The sequence below is a fragment of the Aquila chrysaetos genome, chromosome 5 (assembly GCF_900496995.4).
Source record: "Aquila chrysaetos chrysaetos chromosome 5, bAquChr1.4, whole genome shotgun sequence".
NCBI classification, from domain to species: domain Eukaryota; kingdom Metazoa; phylum Chordata; class Aves; order Accipitriformes; family Accipitridae; genus Aquila; species Aquila chrysaetos.
The window spans coordinates 9,360,371-9,380,048 of record NC_044008.1 but is presented as its reverse complement, the minus strand read 5'-3'; the positions used below and the strand labels follow the sequence as shown (position 1 = coordinate 9,380,048).

The 19,678-nt window shown below is 39.7% G+C and overlaps 1 protein-coding gene across 7 annotated transcripts in view; it reads right to left on the bottom strand.

Annotated features, from left to right (window-relative positions):
- Positions 1–19,678, bottom strand: part of SEMA3D (semaphorin 3D) — a 147,335-nt gene that overhangs the window by 117,361 nt on the left and 10,296 nt on the right. Inside the window, exon 1 of one of the 7 annotated variants that reach the window (XM_030014226.2) lies at positions 16,911–17,130. The exons of 5 other annotated variants lie outside the window; for them this stretch is intronic. The gene's annotated coding sequence lies outside the window, so the exon portion shown is untranslated. Of the gene's footprint in view, positions 1–10,589; positions 10,719–16,910; positions 17,131–19,678 lie in introns of those variants that run through there. One more of the 7 variants, XM_041123966.1, reaches the window with a different exon arrangement.

Sequence of the window (19,678 nt, the reverse complement as noted above, 5' to 3'; positions counted from 1 at the left end):
GGATCAAATTACTTATATTTACTTACTTAGAATTAAAAATTATTTAGTTCTTTTGATATATCTATCAAAAGTTAAGTTTCAAGTTAAGTTAGTATCTGCAGTGGATCATGATAACATAATGACATTTCTGTCATTTCCTAGTGAGTTTCAGAGCTGTTTCAAAAAATACACATACTCAAAAGTTCTCTGACTTTTTTTATCAAAAACTAACATTAAAATGATGACAGAAAAAATTACACTTTCTGAAAAAAAATCCTCATTAAGTTTTAAAACAGAAAAGTTACACCTCCTTTTTCAATAACAGCTACTTATAAGATTTTCCAAAGGTAGCTGCAATTTGGCTTTGATCCTGCTATTGCGAAGTGCCAGAAATACCTAATTATAGCAGTGAAATGTTGTGTGCACAAATATGTATATGTTTGTCTGCAGTCTGCATGAGCAATTGAAAAATGTCCAACATACACACACAGCAAACCACATAATTAAAATTACTCTTATGCAGAGTGAATTTGTCTTTAAAGTAGAAAATAATGGAAGGACAGCAGAGACTTCTCAGTACTAAAACATAATGCTTCATTTAATGAGTAATCCCTGGAGCACATGAATGTTTACCTCACTCTGGGCAAGCTCAAGTGCATGGACAGACAATTACAGTACTTCAGCTGATGTACGATAACTTGTTAAGCAGCTGTAATGCAATGACATTCTTTCATGGGCTTACAGACTGCATTTCTATATTTTCCTCCATGCCAATATGACTTTTGACTCCCAGTTATTAAATGGCTAAAAAATATCAGCATGTTCAAGGTTAGAATGACTGAACCTGGATCCACAAAGCACTAGAGACTGGTAAAAACTGGAATCTATGTCTGAAGTCTCTCCATGTTTGGCAGGTACTGTGTCTGAATCCACTCTGCCTTCAGAAAAATAAAATAATAATAATTAAAAAAAAGACAGACAAAATTTTGCAATAGGAAAAACACAATACAGTTAAGTTGCATTGTTTCTCAGATGAATAATGGCTGGATAGCAGACTTATTAATATAACCAATTGGTTGAATATGATTTAAAAAAAAAATCAAAAAAATATAGACATAGACTGTAGATTAATAGTAAATGCTGGCAAATGGCTTCAGAGAGTCTCCGTTTTGCTTTGGGAGAATGGCAAAAGGAGAAAGGATATCAATAAAGCTTCACTTCCCACCACTTTTATACCACTGCCTCTTGTCAAAGTGTAGGGCACAAAGTTCTGAGACTGATACTTGGCAGGAGCACCACTTAAATTAGTAAAAAAAAAAAAAAAATCTAATAGGCGAATCGGGAGTTACAACGAACCTCTCAATATAACATTAGCTTTTTTTCAGCTGTGTTTTAATGTTTCATCATGTATGCAGGACACAGATTTCATTGCTTTTGTCAATCCTACAGAGGCTATTTAGCACCTTCTTCAGTACGGTGACTCTTCACTTATCAATGAAATCTGTGAAAGCTGAAGGCAGTACTTCAAACTAATCATTAATTTTCTCAGCTTTTAGACTTTATATAAAAATCTTTTTCTATAATTTCATATTACTAGGTAAGGAAAGTTAAATACAAACCGAGAATATACACTGTACTGCTTTGTATGTAATATGTGAACTCTAGAATCTAGAAATGCCCACTTTTCTGTATTTCTTTCAATGTATTTGACCCAACTTCTGACTGCCAATGACAAAGCATTTTTAAAGTGATTTGCAATGTTGTTATATCCATAATTGTCTAAGGATATAAATGACGCAAGATTCACAGAAAAGTAACTTGTGCATACTCAGATATAAGCATACAAGGTATGTATATGTGTGTCTTGTTCCATAAGGAGTTATTGTGATTCACAGCACCTGAGTATGACTTTCTGGCTTATTATGACCTTATGTCTTAAATATTAAAAATAGAATGCATTTTAGAGGTGGTTTTTTTTTAGTGAAGCAGAAAGTACCAATCAATGGTCATCTATATTTTTGTTGGCAGAGCTCTGTATTTCACACAAGAGACCTTTGATATCAAAGCGTGTCTGACATATCAAAATTCCTTCAAATACTTATCTCTTTTAATGATAACTACAGCTGCACTCAAAAGCTGCTGCCTTTGGTATCACTTACATTCCCACAGGAATATAAATCTCTGAGAGTCAAGGGTTTAAAAAAGGTATTCTTCTCAGGGCTCTGGAGAAACACACAGCTTTATTCTTTTGATGCTGTATAATAGTATTATTGGGCTAACATGCTGAAATATACGTTCTATTTTTTTTTTCCCTGAAGCTTATCTACTCTCACATTATTAATCTGAAAACAGGCCAAAAGAAAAACCAGAGAGAGACATCCAACAAATTCAGAATCCAAATACTGTCACTTGGGCCACTGAACATCTTCAGTGGAAGCAATTTAGTCCAAGGCATGGGAATATTGAAAAAGAAACATTATGAAGAGACACTACTGAAAGTTGGTTGCTATCTGTTTGAGGTTGAAGAGGATCAAAGCAAATATGAAATTGTCTTGTAGATGAGGTAATGATGTACCTAGTGATCTTGAAATAAATTGTTTAAATATTCATATTTCTGTATTTCATTTTAAAAGGTGTGCATTTAAATCCCATGAGTAATCCAACAATGATAATCACAAAACAATAATATAAAATTAAATTTAAAAATCAGATCTATTCCATCCTTGAATCAAAATTATTTCTTTCATCATGGTAATGCCATACTGTTTTTTAAAACCTAGTGACTATATTTGTTTAATTTAATTCATAAGTCCCTCGTTACCACTGTAAATTTACTCATACATAAGTTATCTAATGTGCACTGCTGTAGCTGTTTGATGTATATTTCCAAACCCAGAAAAAAAACTAAGACTTAGAGACACATCACCACCTCTTGCAGAAATGTCACTCATGCTATGAATAAAGCAAAGCTTAGAAAAACATCATCACCCGACAAACAAATAGCATTTGCTGAACCAAATACATGTGTCTGGAATTGTGCTCCCGAGCTAATTGGAGGCAGGCTCTGGTGCTGTACCGCAGGACGCCGCAGTTGAGAAATCCCTCAAACTGGTCATGCAGAGTTCAACGCTCCGTGCAAGGGCAATTGCTTAACTCTGGGAGCAGGAGGCACGGCAAGAGAGCTGAGAAACCAGACCGGGAAACAACGCTGTCATCTGGCGCGGACAAACGGCGACGCGAGGAAGCCAGCGAGAAGGACGGGGACCTGAGCGAAGCTGCCCGTATAGCAGCGATGTGCCGCTGCAAAGGGGGGGATAACTGGGGCTGCTGCACGGGGGAAGAGCGCTGGGGGAGACAAGGGTAAGGTAAGAACAAGAAGGGATGAGGCCTCCTCAGCAAACTGGGGGCCAGCACCTGTTCCCACAAGCACTGCCCCAAACCACCACTGCATCTGTATTTGGCCGTGTCAAGCGGGACTGGGGCAAGCCTAAGACCGGGACACCACGGAGATCAGTGTGGGAAGGATTATTGCCTCTTGTTAGTCCTCCTCTCAAAAATGGAGGAAAACCTATATGAAACAGAAATTATTCGCTATTCAAATAGTAGAAGTTGAATGGGAACGTGCATAGCCACAGCTGGCAGATTGTCTTATCCAAGGACACTATCAAACTCAGTCACAGGACTCCCAAACCCTCTATGCTCATGTTAAACACGTAATTCTGATGTTTAATTTAGAAAGCTACTGCTGGAAAATAGTTAGCTATGACTTCCTGGTACATCCAAAGACAGAGAGAGAAACAAAAAAAACAACTGAAGGAGCTTGGTCACTCTCAAACCCCCGTTCTACTTTTTAACATTCCGTAGGTGCAAGTAACGAACTAAAGGATACATTCGCTGGGATCTGGCCCAGTTTGGTATCCACGTTGGAGGGCAGAAAAGTTTCGAAACGCAGCAACAACCCCTCTCCTTCTTTCCTGCGTGTCAGACTAACCCCGACCCCGAGTGTATCTTCTAGTTCAGCCTTGTCCAACATGTGGTTCCAGGCAGGATGTTGCCTGTAAAACCCTCATGCATTAATTCCACTAATTGGAGCATTCAAAATAAAAGCAGAGCTTTCAGAGGGGGACCAAAAGGCAATGTTGCCTTTCCAACAGTAACATGCTATCAGCTACAGCCAAGGCTGGGAACTCATGCGTTAGTGAGGTATTGAGCTAACGTGTCTTCACAAAAACCATTTGACCTGAGCAGCAAAACCAATCAGCCGAACTGTGGACCTTGATTTATCCGTCTGACAGCCCTGTTCAGCCCTGCCGCGTTGGACTTTGCCCAGTGCTGCCACGGGGAAGCTGCAGAGCATCTCTGTGAAAAGCACCTGCAAAAGGAGCAGAGGGGGAGGGAGGAACGCTTCAGACTTGGTAAAATAGGTTTAATAGAGTTGGACGTGGAAAAGGGCTGAGCTGATTACCCTGTGTGAACTGACTATAGGAACAATACCCAAACAAAAGACAATCATCTAACACAACTGTCACAACAAAGCCAGTTCTGAAAGACATCTGACAAGGAAACAACTTTTTAAAAAATCCTCAGGATATTAACTGCATATCTGTGTGTTGTATTAAGAAAACTAACGTCATGACAACAGCTCAATTTAGCACAAACAATAGGCCAATAAATACAATACTAGTGCTTTAAAATAATTAAATAACCATTTGTTCTTGCATTTATGGTGCTTCCAAATACTGGCAGAATTCCTTCAAATAAACAAACAGCTCTTTTTTTTTAATTTTTAAAGATTACATGTTGGCAGTAATTTAGGCAAATCTGGACATTTGTTCCATTCATCTGAGGTGAAAAAAACAAAGACACATTTATCACATTGCATTTTCACTCTTAGAAAGCCAAAACAAGGGCACTCCAGGGAACAAGAAGTTTAATTATAAACTATTACTGCAAAACAAGATAGATTCTGGGACATATCTCTGGGAACACATTCAATACACTAAGCCAATATAATCTGAAATGTAATTTTTTTTTAATTTTATTTTTAATGCAGGACCATGGTTCTTTTTTGGTGTAGAAGGAAAAAGTCAGCAAAATAATGATCAATTACAGATGCACAAAGTTTGTTGCAAAATAAGGTTCATAATACAGTTAGTGATTCTTCAGAAGCACTCACAAGAACAGAGAAACACAAGCAGTGTCATTGATGAGCAGTCCATTTGTTTATTAAACTGTGCACTAAATTTGTGCTGTGCATTAATGAGAAAATCTGAAGTATAAAATAAGAGTCAAGGTGCAAAATAACATTGCCTTCTCTGCACTATAGGATTCAGTTTCTGTTCCTATGGAGCTTTTCATAATTGTTGTACCAATTCTCACAGCAGAAGCCTCTTACTGAAAAACAGAATTACTCCCGTATTTTTTTCCTTTTCACCTTCCTCAGCAAGCAAAAGTAGGAAAATTATTCCAGAATCTTCAGTTTGAAATATTTCTTAATCACACATGATGCATCAAATAGTTGGTTCATTTCTGTCCACAGAAAATTCCCCTAATAGGAAAAAATATTTGTAACTAAATAAATAAATATAAATCTTAAAAAAGGTTGAAAGAAGTTGTAACTCTCCTACAACTCAATGAGGCTATGTAATAAGGCTGCATTTTAGATTTCCATCGTGTAACAGAGAAGAAAATGAGTTATGTCAATAACACTGTCAACAAGGTCAAGCCCCATAGGAATCCCTATGAATTCCTTCTAAAATCCTGTGTAGATCTGTAAACTATGTCATGATCTTACCCACCACATCGGTGAAGCGTGGAGCTTATTTTAAACAACCGCATACTGACAGCCTAATTCTGTTTTCACAAAGATGAACTGGATCTCCAGAAAGGCATACAGCCTCATAACACAAGAGGTGTCCATCAGGTAAGTTGATTCTCCTGAGCAAATGAGTTGCAGAAGTAAACATGAAAGCTTTGTACTGAATCAAATTTAGAGAAAGAAATATTGAACATTCCATGTTCTAAAATCTACACATGACATTAAAGATGAATGTTAATTGACTTTTTCGAAGAAGATACATGTCTACTTAGATCAAATTGGTAAGAATACTATTACCCATGGTAATACTATTGCCCATGTTCAGTATCTTTGAAGGTTTTCAAGACCCTTGAGATCATGCAATTTCTAAACATGATAACATGAAAATGCAATTTTTTTGCCTAAATCATGACGATCAATACTTTGGAAAAGCTTACAGTTGCGAATAGTGATTATCTGATTATTCATTCTTATTTTCCTTCTTTCTTTTCCCAGCATTTAACTTCCTTGTATTTTACTGAATGTCTTCACATTTTTAGTGAAAGTAGCAGAGATTTATAATACAGAGTTATAACAAAGTCTCCACTATGGAGCTGTATCAGAGTAATGCAGAGAGTAATCAGTAAGGGATACATTGGCATGTGTCCACTGACTTCACTGAAGTTGCACTAATTAGGCAGAAAAGGATCATGACCATCATGATGCTATAATACTGGTGATACTTGTGTTCACTAGTACACAAACATTAAATTTATCATCTTAGTTCCAGTTCTGAATTCCTTTGACAGAATAATTAGTGAGCACATTCATTCAGATAATTTGAATGAAAGTAGAGCTTGTCTTTAATATATTTAGTGTAAAAATATTTGATAATATCTCTAAGGTTCAGACTGACCTCCATTCAACTTACAGTACCTGAAAAGTAGAAGCTGGCAGTCTGGTCACTCGAAGCTACATTCATAACCAACGGAGAGAAACAGTAACCAACCACCAGAAAGTGAAACTACCAACCTGAGCTGCTTAGCACCTTCTGCTGACTCTAGGTGAGTATCAGATCCTATACGGGAAGAAAAAACGTAGGTCTATGCTATCACTTGTTTCTCTATTTGACTATATCCAGTTGAAATACATGCCTCCAAAACCAACAAAAAAAACATTACTAGAAAAATTTATTTTGCTTCTCCTGTTCCAGATCTATGTACAGTTACTCCCTAGGTAATGCCCTTCACTGAGTATCATTTGCTGAACCATCATAAAACCCTACATGTCTGAGCATGGTCCTCTGTTGGAGGAGGTAGAGGAATGAATCCCTCCAATGGTTGTGTGACAGGCTCTTATCCTGCTACTAAAAAGTATATTAGCGATGTTAGGTGTACATGTCCTTATTGCAGTAGTATTCTCACTTGGGAGGAAATGAAAGAAAATGTCATGCTGCACAAAAGGGATTCCATGATAAATGAAATGAGATTACAAGGCTAAGAACTGAAAAGTTACAAATGTCAGCACTACAGCTGGAATGTGATGGCAAACAACCTGATCCTGCCTCTCACAGTAAGTCTGTGAAGCAGAAGGAAAACAAAAGAAATATTTTACTAAGTTTATTTAAAAATAACAAGATAACATTTCTACTTCCTTGGTGTCTTTCTCATTCAGTGTCCACCCTGCAGGAATGACCCAGAGGTCCTGAGGAACACATGTTTTCTGATTGCATGGTTAAAAAATGTAGCCTAGTGCATATACACTAGAGAGTGGGAAGGAATTAAAGTGCAGACAGTTATCCTTTGGGATGCTGCTAATGAAAGCACTTGTAAGTTATTTCTCATTGTTTCCAGTGTAGGGGAGCATGGCTGCAAATCACTGCAAACTGACACGTCTACATCTCTGCTAGTGCTTTATTACTATTAATCAAAATGAAAACACTATTTTCTTCTATTGTCTGTACAGATATACCCTCTGTATTCAAGTAGTTAAAGAGAGGCCTGATTAGTCCTGCGTACTATTAAGGGGCTATTAATACTATATCCCTGCCTCCTCTTGTCTTCCAAAGCAGTGAAGTCAGTGGTTGTCAAAAACCAGACTAGATGATAGAATTGCCATATCAGGTACCAGAAATCTTCTGAAAATGTGACAGAATATTGCTGTCCTGGAGATACAGGAAATGGGATGGGGAACTTGTCCCAGTCCTAGATTAGAAACTAAAGGTAAAAAAAGAAAAATCTTTTTTCTCTCTCCCAAGCTTTTTTATTTACAAAATTTGTAATTATTTTCTTTTATATATATATAAATTTGCAAATGTAACCAAAGTAAACTTATTCAAGGAACTGAAAACATATCACTACTGTTTCTTAAGACCCCATATTAGTCAAACCACCCATGACTAGCTTCTGATTCTACCTCTGGCACTGAGGTTTGGGTAAAGAGTGGAGCAGCTTTCTCCTGGAAGGTCCCAGGATGTTTCTCTTGATCTTCCATCTCCCACTCTGGGTCTCACTCACATGTTTCAATTTCTCTCCCTGTGTGGCCATACTGGGAGCACTCACAAGCTAAACCCACAGGAAAGAAACAGAGAAGAAGAGGAACCGCGCAAGAGCCTGCCTGGACAGATTGAATAATGCTCCCAATTTGTTAAGCGCTAGAAGATGACTGAAATTCCCCAGTGTTACTGTTTTATCATTCTTTTGAAGTCATAACTTAATGCTTTTATTCTTTATGAACTAGTGTGCTAAACACAGCAACTTAATGGTGAAGTATTAAAAAAACATTAACGTAAACATGTAATAATAATAATGTAAATGCACTGACATATGCTTATGATTATTGTTACAAATGCCTTTTGGGAAGGCCGTATCGAATCTTTAAAATGTATCTTTAACTGTGGCCCAAAATTCAGGGTTCTGTTAAACACATTCAGCCTGAATCTTTCTGAGTCTCAATGTGAAGAAAGTATAGGCTTTCAAAACAGACTGAGTCTGGCCATAACACAACAGGATCAGAGACATACTTCTGCCGCAAGGGAAAGCACTTCAAACATCAGGGTGCCAGTCTGTCAGCACTTATCACTCAGTGGGTTATACTACCTCTCCAGCAGATTCTCCTTCCAAACTTATACTTCATCACACTCCTGACCTTGCTGCATACGGCCCCTTCAGCAGAGTTCAAGTTTGTATCATGTAAAACATGGAGACTTTATTCACCGCTTCTCATTATCATCTCAGAACTTTGTTCATTGTAAGCCAAAATTATTTACTCTGCAGTTTTGGGGGCTTTCATGGGGGAGGAAAGGATAAAGAAAACTCTAAACAAGAATATGTTATGCTGCAAAGAAAACGAGCAAACATCCGCCCGTTCATGAGCAAATGACTGCTTCTGCGCCTGTGTGGTGTGCAACTTCCCATCCAAAAATGGGATGGAAACTGAGACAGCCAGGCCATATTGTGCTCCAGCTAATAAAGTGTTTCAGATCAAGAAAAACAGGCAAGGCTGCATCACTCTGGCCTGCATTGTATGGACTCTTTTTTTTTCCTTTGAAACATTCCATTTGTTGTTCAAGCCAAGACAAGAAAAGAAACATTTTTAACCTTAAGGGTCTGACATAAGCCTACAAAATTAAATAGCCAGGGCTGAAGTGAGGCAGGTTTTACAGTTCTTAAGTAGCTCCCCTTTGTTCTTTCCTTAACGGTACAGTTATAGTCAGGGAAAACATCACAAGCTGCAAGCAAACAGGCAAGAGCAGATTCAACTGCCTTTATTTGCATTGAAATCTATGCAGGTCAGGGCCACATGGTACTAAATACTCTACAAATAAAGAGCAAGTGTCAATACCTTCCCTGATGAGCTTACATCTAAGAAGACAAAACAAACAAAAGATGGGAGGGGGAAAAGCCTGTGTAATTACAGGAATACGGTACAGTCACCCCCAGTGCAGCTCTGACTTGAGCTTCCAGACCCCAAACCTAAGTCTGTATCAATAAATATAATGTGCAGATGCTGAGACGGAGCGGCCTGGGACTTCTGTCCATACGGCTAAACCCTCATTCCCTTCAAAACCCAGTGGTCTCATCCATATTGCCTCCTGGGAGCCCTCCACATCCCCCCGACTTATAAGGCAGTTTGGAAATGTGCTAGTTGACAAGAGCAAAAACCAGTCCAGTGAGCATGCTAACAAATATCACGGGCTATTACAGGCCAATACCTTCTTTTGGCCTTGTTTAACTTGATGTGACCCATCTGCCTCCCCTGCGGTCTGCTTGAGAGTCCCTGCACCCACAAGGGAAACGTGCCGCTAACACCATCAGCCGAGCAAGATAGGCAGTCGGTGACAGAGCCAGCAAAGTATCCCGTCAAGTTTTAGCTCTTAAAAAACTCTGCCTTTCATTGTGTATTTTCTGTGGAAAATACAAGATGTGGCAAAACCATGCGAAATTTTCCAACAGTGTGAATACAGATGTCCGAATCAGGCTAACATGACCATCAGGTAGAAATTAAGAAGGGAAGGGGATTCTAGGTTTTTTGAGGGTGTAGGCAGATAAATTACAGGTGAAATCCTTGGAATTTAACTCTGGTTTTAAAAAAGGCAGTGCTAGGTTAAAACGTCAGCTGGTTTTTATGATCACTGAAACTCTGTTTTCAGAAAAGTTTTGACAAACTTGGAAAAAAACAGCAAACAGCTGATATCCACTACAGTGCACACAAGTGTCCTCCTACAAAATCCTGCTCAGGGGCACGCTTTTAGAGCAGAAGTTCATCAACTTCTCCACGGTTGTTCTTAGTTCACTTTCCATGAGATACAGACTTCAAAAAAGAGAGGTGATAAAGCCACGCAGGCAGCGCTGTGACAGGGGGGCATTACTGACCGCCAGCGCTTGTCACAGCCCTCGTGCCACATGTCACCACCTCTCCTCTTCTGCCCAAGGACCCGCTCACAGAGTCACTCTCAGCTGCAGTCAGCGTTGGCTGGTTTACTTTACACACCTTAAGTCCAGTGCTGCTCTACTTGCTGGAAGTGGATCTGCAGGACTGAGGACAGAAGGCTCGTGATGAAATGAGAATGGAAATGGGGAATAAACTTTTAAGATGGTAGGGTTACAGACAAAGAAGGATATGTGATGAATCCCTTGCTCTCTTCCACCGCATGCTCAGAAGAAGGGATTAATAACTGATCACACTTAAGAAATGAGCAAAATTATTGGTAGCATTCTCTTGTCACATTCAGAAGATGAGATGCCTAATTTTTTTTTAATCAAATCAATTCATGAGAAAGAAAAACTAAAACAAATAAATAATCAGCATGGATCTTGGAAGAAAGAGTTTCAGGAAATGTTTTATGGCAAAGAACAGCCTTTCTGCCATCCAGCTGTTTGCTTTGTTTTAACAATTCATGAGAGTTGAGCTTCTGCAGCTTCTTTTCTTTTTGCTATTCCAAAAGCCTCAGGGATGTTTCTCTTTTAATTTTGAGCCCACTCTTGAGCTGGGAATTCTTTTCCCAATGTGTGAGTGTGAATGATATGAAGGGAGATTGCACAACTGCTTACCTCTTCTCTTGCTGCTCAAGTTATTTGCCTAACTCTTCTTAAGAGCAATGAAAGAAACCTTTTTCTTTTCATGGGTTTATTTGGATCTGTGGAAACCAAGGACTCAGTCTCCCTACATGCATATATAAAGTCTTCTGCAGAACTGAAGGACTTTGTTTAGTATGAAGAAACTCTGAAATCAGGAGCCACCAGTTTGTCTGATATAGAAAGAATTAGGAGTCTGACTTGCACAGTTCTCAGCACTTATGCCTCCACGGATTCTGGACCTCCAAAAAGCTAACAAAAATAAATTATATGATGCCACAGAGAAGTCTCCCTCTTCCAACCTGGGTAGAAGGACAGCAGAAAAATGACCACCATGGTTCCAGCTAAACCATAAAAGACTGGTGCAGGTGCTACAGAAAGCACATAAATAAGGAGGTTTATCTTTGTTTTCCTGTATGCGTATACTGTGCCTGTAGACACAATTCTGGATTTAATAGGCCAACTTCAACTCTTTGAAGTTAAGGGAAATGCCTCAGTCTCTTCAATCACATTCTCTTTGATTTACTTATTAATGTCATTTGTGATGTGACATAAAAGCACTCAGAAAGCTGTTATACTCCCTTCAACAAACAGCCACCCAGATGCTCAACAGCCGTGGCAGTGATGATCCTAAATCAAATCCTATGTGGTTTTCCTATATTAAATACCATACACTCCTGAAGCACTGTCAGTGAGCAACGGGGGAGATCGGCTCCAGCAGCCACCAGCCACTAGCATGGAAACCCATCCCAGTCCACCAGCATAGAAGCCCATCCCAGTTAAGCAGCAGAGACTGGAGATACTACCTCTGCTCCAAGTTTGCAACAGCATGTTTTTCCAAAGACAAAGGGGAGAGAAAAAAAAAGAAAAAAAAAAAAGAAACCTAGTTTGACTGAACCTTCTGCCACTGAAACAGGCTCCTGTGCTGACAATTAAGAGATTCACTCTAGCTTGCTGCCTCAAAGCACTGCAACCTAAGTGAATTAAATATTTTGGACCAGGGTTTACTGTCAGAGATGTTGCTTTCCAAGCTCTTGCTGTGGTTGATATCCCAATGTCTGCAAAAGCAGTTAAAATGAATTCAAGAAATACTGCAATTCTTTCATCCTAAATTTAATTGTCTGAAAACTAGGTGTCAGTTCGTTTAGTTTCCATTTACAGTCATTAGAAAATAAACGGCACTTCAGGGACTGATTACTCCCAGCCACTACTGAGTTCCTGGATGGGAAGCTGAGGTGTCCCCCTCTCTGCTGATTAGACAGAGAAACTATATGACCATCTTAGTTGAGATACTTAGAGCTTGCCCCTTGGAGCTCTCAATCAGGGTTACCAAATGGACATGGAGCTCTAACAGGTGGAGTCATTGGTCAAATGGAAAAGTACTTGCACAAAAGGATCTTTAAAATGAAAGTGGATCAGCGGCCTGAAAGTGATGACTACAATCAGTTTCTCTCAAAAAGCATCTGAGAACTGGTGCTACAGGTCCAACGCTTTGCTGTCACAAGAAATGAATCCTCAGTGGCCATTGACTTGTCCATTTCCATCTTCCAAAACCTCCATCAGCAATCCCATCAAATTGATTGCAAGGAACAATTATCTACAACTATGCAAGAGCAAATCACTACACCTCCATGACTCCAGGCTGAATGAGAATAGTAATACCTCATTTCTGAGGTATATCTTTGTTCTCTAACATATTTGTTAACTTTTTTCAGAGGATTTTTAACTCATGCTCTTTGTACATAATGTGTAGTTTACTGAGGCTCTGAGTGCAGATAAACTTTACAGCAATGTCTGTAATACAGGTGATAATATTAATAATAATTTCTGTTGTGTATTGCTCTTGCTCACCTCAAAAGCTGTCTGTATCATTCAGTTAAATTGTTTTGCTTAATGTGATCCTACCTGGTGCAACATGAACAATCAGTGCTGTGTCAAGAGAGAGGAAGCTGCTGCAACCCCCCTGGGTTATTGCAGCTATTGCTACAGCTGAAATTTGGTCTGATTGGTTCACTTCAAAATTTTTAGCTGTTTTTTGCTATTAATCTTGGAAAGCCTCCAAAATAAACCTGATAAAGTCCTGAACATCACAAAAGATGCATTCTTCCCCATACTTGTAAATCATCTTTGGCACACTTCCCGATTTTAGTAATTATAGATTTCCCCCAAGTTCCCTGCACATTGCCCATAGATATACGGCTTTGCATGATCTGTCTTCTAATTCAGAAAACTACAGCAAGCTGTTGCATGAACCCCACATTAGACAGTAGAGCAATTCAATACTAAAGCACTGTTTAGGTCTCTGTATGGTTTTCTTGATGGATGTTACACTGCTGATCTATTTTTATGTCTTATTTATACTGGGATAGTGCCTAGAGGCCCCAGTCAGGGGCAGGACCCCGTAGTGCTGCACATACTATGAAGGAGGATACAAGAGCCTCTCCTCCTTGCAGCTTATAGTCTAAGTATATAATGAATGACACCAGATGCATAAAACAGTCAGAGGGAGCAAAAAGTGTGATAGTTGTTAATAACAGTAGCAGGCAGAGCAAAACAGCTACTTTGCTATATATAGGCATATGGTGTTCCTGTCACAGTTGTCTGTTTCTCTCTGTCCTCTGTATCGTGTTTTAGAACCTGCAGTGGCCTGTGGACAAGCATTCACACACAGACTTGTCCCCTGTGTGTCTGAAGCACTGGGCACTTGGAAGCATCTTTCACTGCCCACGTCAGACATCTAGGTGAGATTCAGAGGCTGTAAACCAGAGGAAAGAGGTAGGTACTTACAGAGGATGATTCAGAGCCCCTGAATTAGGGCATAAAGCAGATGATGTGAATTCACGTGTTTGGAGTTACTCATGGGAAAGATTAGGTCTTTGGGGTGTCAAGGGAGCCCAGCAAGAAGCTGGTCTCAGTGCAATTCACATAATCTTCATCTTTATTCCCTTACACATTGATGGTGCAGGATATATATATCTATCTGTGTTTCTGCAGCAGGAACAGCCAAGAGTCCTTACAGTGTCTAGGAACATAGTGCCTAGTTCAAGCCCAGGGTCTCTGAGGAACTAGTAATAGGTGCATCTCCCATCTAACTTGCTGACTAAGTCTCACTCAGGTTGAACATGGGCTTTTAAGCTCATAGCCTTGTGACCCAAATACACCTCTCCAGTTAGGGAGTTCTTATTTCATGTCCTGATTGATGTGAGTCAGGATTGCTCCAAACCCAGATAAAATCCCCACCGCATTTAGATCCTCTGTGCAAATCCTAAATCCCCCTCTAAGTTCTTAGGACAGTCCATCTCTGACTTCCCAAAGCAATAGGTGTTGGGTCTGCAAGGTCAAGAAAAAGCAATAAACATAAATTCCTGCAAATACATTTTGATCTTCTGAATTCAGCACATTATACACATTCCCAAGCACATGTCTAGTCCAGTGTAATTGACGGTTGGACTCAACGATCTTAAAGGTATTTTCCAACCTAAATGATTCTATGATTCTATGATTCCATGATAATATGTAGCCACAGGCTCTCTGACACCAGGTCCCTGTCCCTAAAGTGACTGATTGATCACTCATCCCTTCCTCTTCAGCAATAGATGAGCCAGAAGACAAGGGGCTGAGTAGCAAAGGGACTCCCCTTCCCTTCCGTGCAGAGCCAGTGAGGTAGGCAAGTGACAACCTGTTGTGAGGGAAATAAGAGTCCAGCCGCGTGAAGTTGAGCTCTGGAGAGGCTGGAAGTGGGAGCTATAAAAACAAGAGGGACAAAGCCTGAAAGCAGGCCTTTTATTTGAAGAGTGCAAACCAAAGAGTAAACTAGTCATGAAGAGATGTTGCTGTACTTCAGGGTAATGAATGTAATAATACAAGGGAGGACTCTATCCCTGAGTCATGCCTACAGCAGGATAAACTAATTAAGCTCATCTTTCTTTGAAATGCAAACTTGTGCAATTGCATGGGTTAGCAGGGACCTCAGATAGGTCATCTTGGTCTTCCTCATAAGTCTGCATTGCTCAACCTTTCCTCAGATCCCCAGCATCCTACAGCTGCTTTGCACATGGACCTCCAGCAGCTCTAATAGAATCTCCCAGAATTTTTGTAGCTGTCCTCTGAATAACTTTCATTTTCCTACATCATTTATTTTTTCTTTAAACTCATAGTGCCCACAATTGTATTTTCTCTGAGGATCAGTCTTTTCCAAGAAGATAGCTACCACCTAGAGGTAACACAGTATTTCCAACTAGTTGTATTAAAGCAAGGGACAGGAGTAGATTTCCAAAACAGCTCAGCTCCCGCTTAGTTATTAAGGACTAGCTTTTCAAATGTAGTGTTAGGTAACTTGGGACATGTAGGCCTTACGGCATACAACATTCATTAGTAGTACGTCCACCGTAGTGCTTTTGGGATGTTGCTAGTCTGCACAAGGACTGCTTCACAGAAACAGAAGTGGGAGTTCTATCATGTAGTTAGTCTTTAATAAAAGACTTCCTGAATATTCTATGAGAAATGACAGGAGGAAAACACAAGTTCTTTGAGGTGGTTTCTGGAATTCTTTTAAAAGAACATTTCAGCAAATTCACTCATTAAAGATATTTTTTTCCCCTTAAAATCAAGCTGCGTTGATTTTATTTGATCTTTTTATTCCTAAGATAACATTTATCTTGCCTAATTTCAACCATCTAAAATTCAAGCATTGTCTTGGCTCCCTCCAGAGAAGGTGGAGACAGGCACTGCTGGGGTGAATCCATCCCCTGTCTCAGATACTGTCGCCAAACAGGGCGCATGGCCCTTGGGAGCACCTCATCTCTCTCCTGAAAACAGAGGAAGATCAGGTGACCACCTTACACTATGGACAAGTGAAATAAATCCCATCTTAATTAGTTTTTCTACTCAGTATACTTGCATGGCTCCCTTTGTTACAACATCTGAACACCCCTACTTTCCAAACCTCACACTCTTTCTATGACAAAGGGCAGTTTTTACCCATTTACAGACATATATAGCTGAGGCAGGTAGAGGCCAAGATCCAGACCTGCAAAGGTATTTAGCAAGTTAATTGTCTAAATTAGGTGGTTTCAGTCTCAGCTGACTAACGCTCAATGATGTAGACAAAGAAGTGGCAGTCGGGTGCCTTTAGGAATTTGCTAGGATCTAAGCAGAAATGACTTGCCTAAGGATGTATGTTATGGAATTAACCCCAGGTCTCCTGAGCTGCTGTCCTAACCTTTGGAATGTCCTTAACATTAAGAAAATCCTCTTCTGTTTTTCAAATTAAACTTTTGAAGTATTTACAGTCATGTTGTCTTCTTTGTCAAACTCAAACAAGCTATGCACACTCAAATCCTTTAATTTTTCCTCATAAATCAAACCTGACTCAAAGCCTCCCTTTTCATTTTTATTGCTCTTCTCTAAGCTCTCCTTAGATATTAACTTACCAGTAATATCACAATCAGGCCAAAATTCCAGGTGGGATTTTAGGTTTTACTGTGGTACAAGTAAACACATAAACAGCAGCATAAAGTTGGATCTTTCATTAAAATCAGTGAAAATATTATACTCACTTCAATGAGCACAGAGTTCTACTCTGGCATGCAGCATCTGAGCACTCTGTATCACAGTGCAGTGCACTGATATTGTCTGTTGCACTTACAGAAATAATTGACCCAGACCTTGAAATTGAAATACTTAGGGCTTGTCAACATGAGAGTCCAGATACAGCAAGATGTGAGTTAGCAGCATATGGACTGCTCTGCAATCACATCACACAGAAGCGTACATTAGAAGACTTTTAATTAGAAAGCAGCTTACTTCACTTTGAAAGCAGCCTTAGGACATACACTCTGAGACTGGTCATGCAGAGAGTTAGTGTGAAGAAGATACCACGCTGTACACTGTTATTCTAGCTTAACAGCACGCTGACTCCCGCATGTAGACAAACCTTATCAGACCAGCGCAGGCTTCAGTATTGGGTGATATGTGTTTCTTAGAATAATCTTAGGGAGAACTGCTGAATGCTAAGCATGTCCTCTGACTTTCCTGGGACTTGTACCTGGGTCGCAATAAGGGTCAATTTACAAAATAGGCTCTATTAATTTCATCTGTGATTATATTTTTTAAAAATACCTCAGTAATGTGAAACAGAAAAACAAGTTTCTGTAGGGAGAGAGAGGTGACAGTCTCACAGTATTCAAACAAATGACAAGATAAAACACTGTTTCTGGTACTACGCAGGTGCAGTTCTCCCCTTCTAAGACAGCAGCCTTCACCTCTAGCTAATCAAAACAATCTTATATCAACTTTGAATTATCATCAAAGCCTATCGATGTTTTGCTTTCAGAAACTGTACACAGAGAGTATGGATAGCTTCTGGGAAACATACAGTATCATGCATCTTTCAAGAAAGATGTTTAAATAATTGTAGAAGGTTTTCCAGACTTCAGATTATTAGAGGGACATTTGGTCGACTCTTGTATTAAACAGACCACAGAAACCTTACACAGTTACCCTTATATTGAATCCAGTAGCTTGTTTATGGACTAGCACTTATTGTCCAAATAGGAGTCAGTTTCTGGTGACATCAAGAAAATGAGATTCTGCAACATCCTTTCCATTGAATTGCCTTGCCCATCTTCTGAAATTCAAAAAGATAAAACTCCTACCCCCAAATGAGAAAGTTTTGCCCGATCACCCAGCTTCAGAACAAGGAAACATGTTTTTACTGTGTCAGGATTTCCAACATATGTCTTGTGAACCACAAGAGGAACACGTTACTTCAAAGTTTTACACAAACCAGAGAATCCCACGCACCACCATATCTCTGTAGGCAATGAAGAATAAGTAGTTAGGCAGCAAACACCGCCAAGAACTCAAATGCCTTTTTGGGGACTTTCTCCCAGCCTAACAGAAAAGCAGGAGGTGGAAACGACAGCCGCACAAAAAAGACACCCATGGGACTGAGCTCACATCTTCAACCTGAGCATGTCCAAAGAGAGCTTGGAGCAATTGCTGCTGCCTCCACAATATAGCTGGGTTTTCTTTCTGAGTGGTGGCACACACAGGCTAAGCCTGGGAAGCTTACTGTAACATATTTGTAGCTCAGACCAGATCCCATCAGTGGGATCTAATAAAACTAGCTGGAAAAAAGCTACTGGTCTTCCAGAAGAAAACACTGGAGACACTGACTGAGGATTCTGGATCCATCTGAACATAACACCCACAGAGTCTTGGTGGCTCTACAGAATAAACTGATTCCACAGTGTCAATCATTAACTTCTCCATCCTCTGCCAGCACCTTCTCAACTTTTCTAACCACTTGTGCTCACACCTCTTCTGCCGTGTGGCTCAAAGAAGAATGAAGAGAGACAGCACAATTTAAAAAGGCTCACGCCTTCCAAGAATCAAAAAGCTATTTTGTTGAGAAAAGAATGAAAAGAAATAGTACAATGCCTACTGCAAGACCTTGTGAGATTCCCTCAGGGCCATCACAACAGGCCGTTGTAATCTCTGCTGATGCTTACACCAAAGATAACAAAGCTACTTATATTCAAAGCCACTGTTTCCCAGCTATTCTGGCCTTACATACAATTTCACTTGTAAAGATGAGTGTAGCACTTTATAGATAGTCTAATAGTTTATCCCGGAGTTGTCAGATCCCACTTTCCATTGTGTCATGTGAATTCCTGGATGGAAAACCAAACACAGTGAATGCAAACACATTCCAAAATGCTCTTCTCACATCACTTTAGTGGCAGTTACCTTGTTTGCAGGGAAAGGAAGGAAGGAAAGGACAGAAAGGATGGAAAGTACATTTTTTTTTTTTTTTTTTAATACCATTCATTAGAGCACATTTTATATCCTTAAAACAGGATGATAACCTAGGATAAAAATAGAAATAAAGCTGTCTTTACTAAGAAAATTACTATCCATATTTCAGCACTGACCAACTGCAGAACAGCTGTGCCTGTGGTATTGGTGGCATAAATGCCATCATAAACAAAGGCGGGTTTACCATTGTACTGAAAACCTGACACAAGACCTGAAATCTCTGAATTCTCACCCTTTAACAGCTTAACGTCCCACATGCAAGATTGCTACCGAGTAGAGTACACCTAGGGAGTGAGGTTTCTTCATTGTGTCGGGACCATTTCTGAGAATTGACAGGATACAGGATGACTGTGCCTGAAGTTTTTACAAAAGCACACGAGAGAGTTAAACTGTAGGAAGGAGATGAAATTTCAGAGGGGAGAAGAATTTGGAGGTGGGAGCAGCTTGCCCCATGTCTCAAAACCACCTGGAGAACTGCTGCAGCAAAGAGGTGAGGATGGGCAGT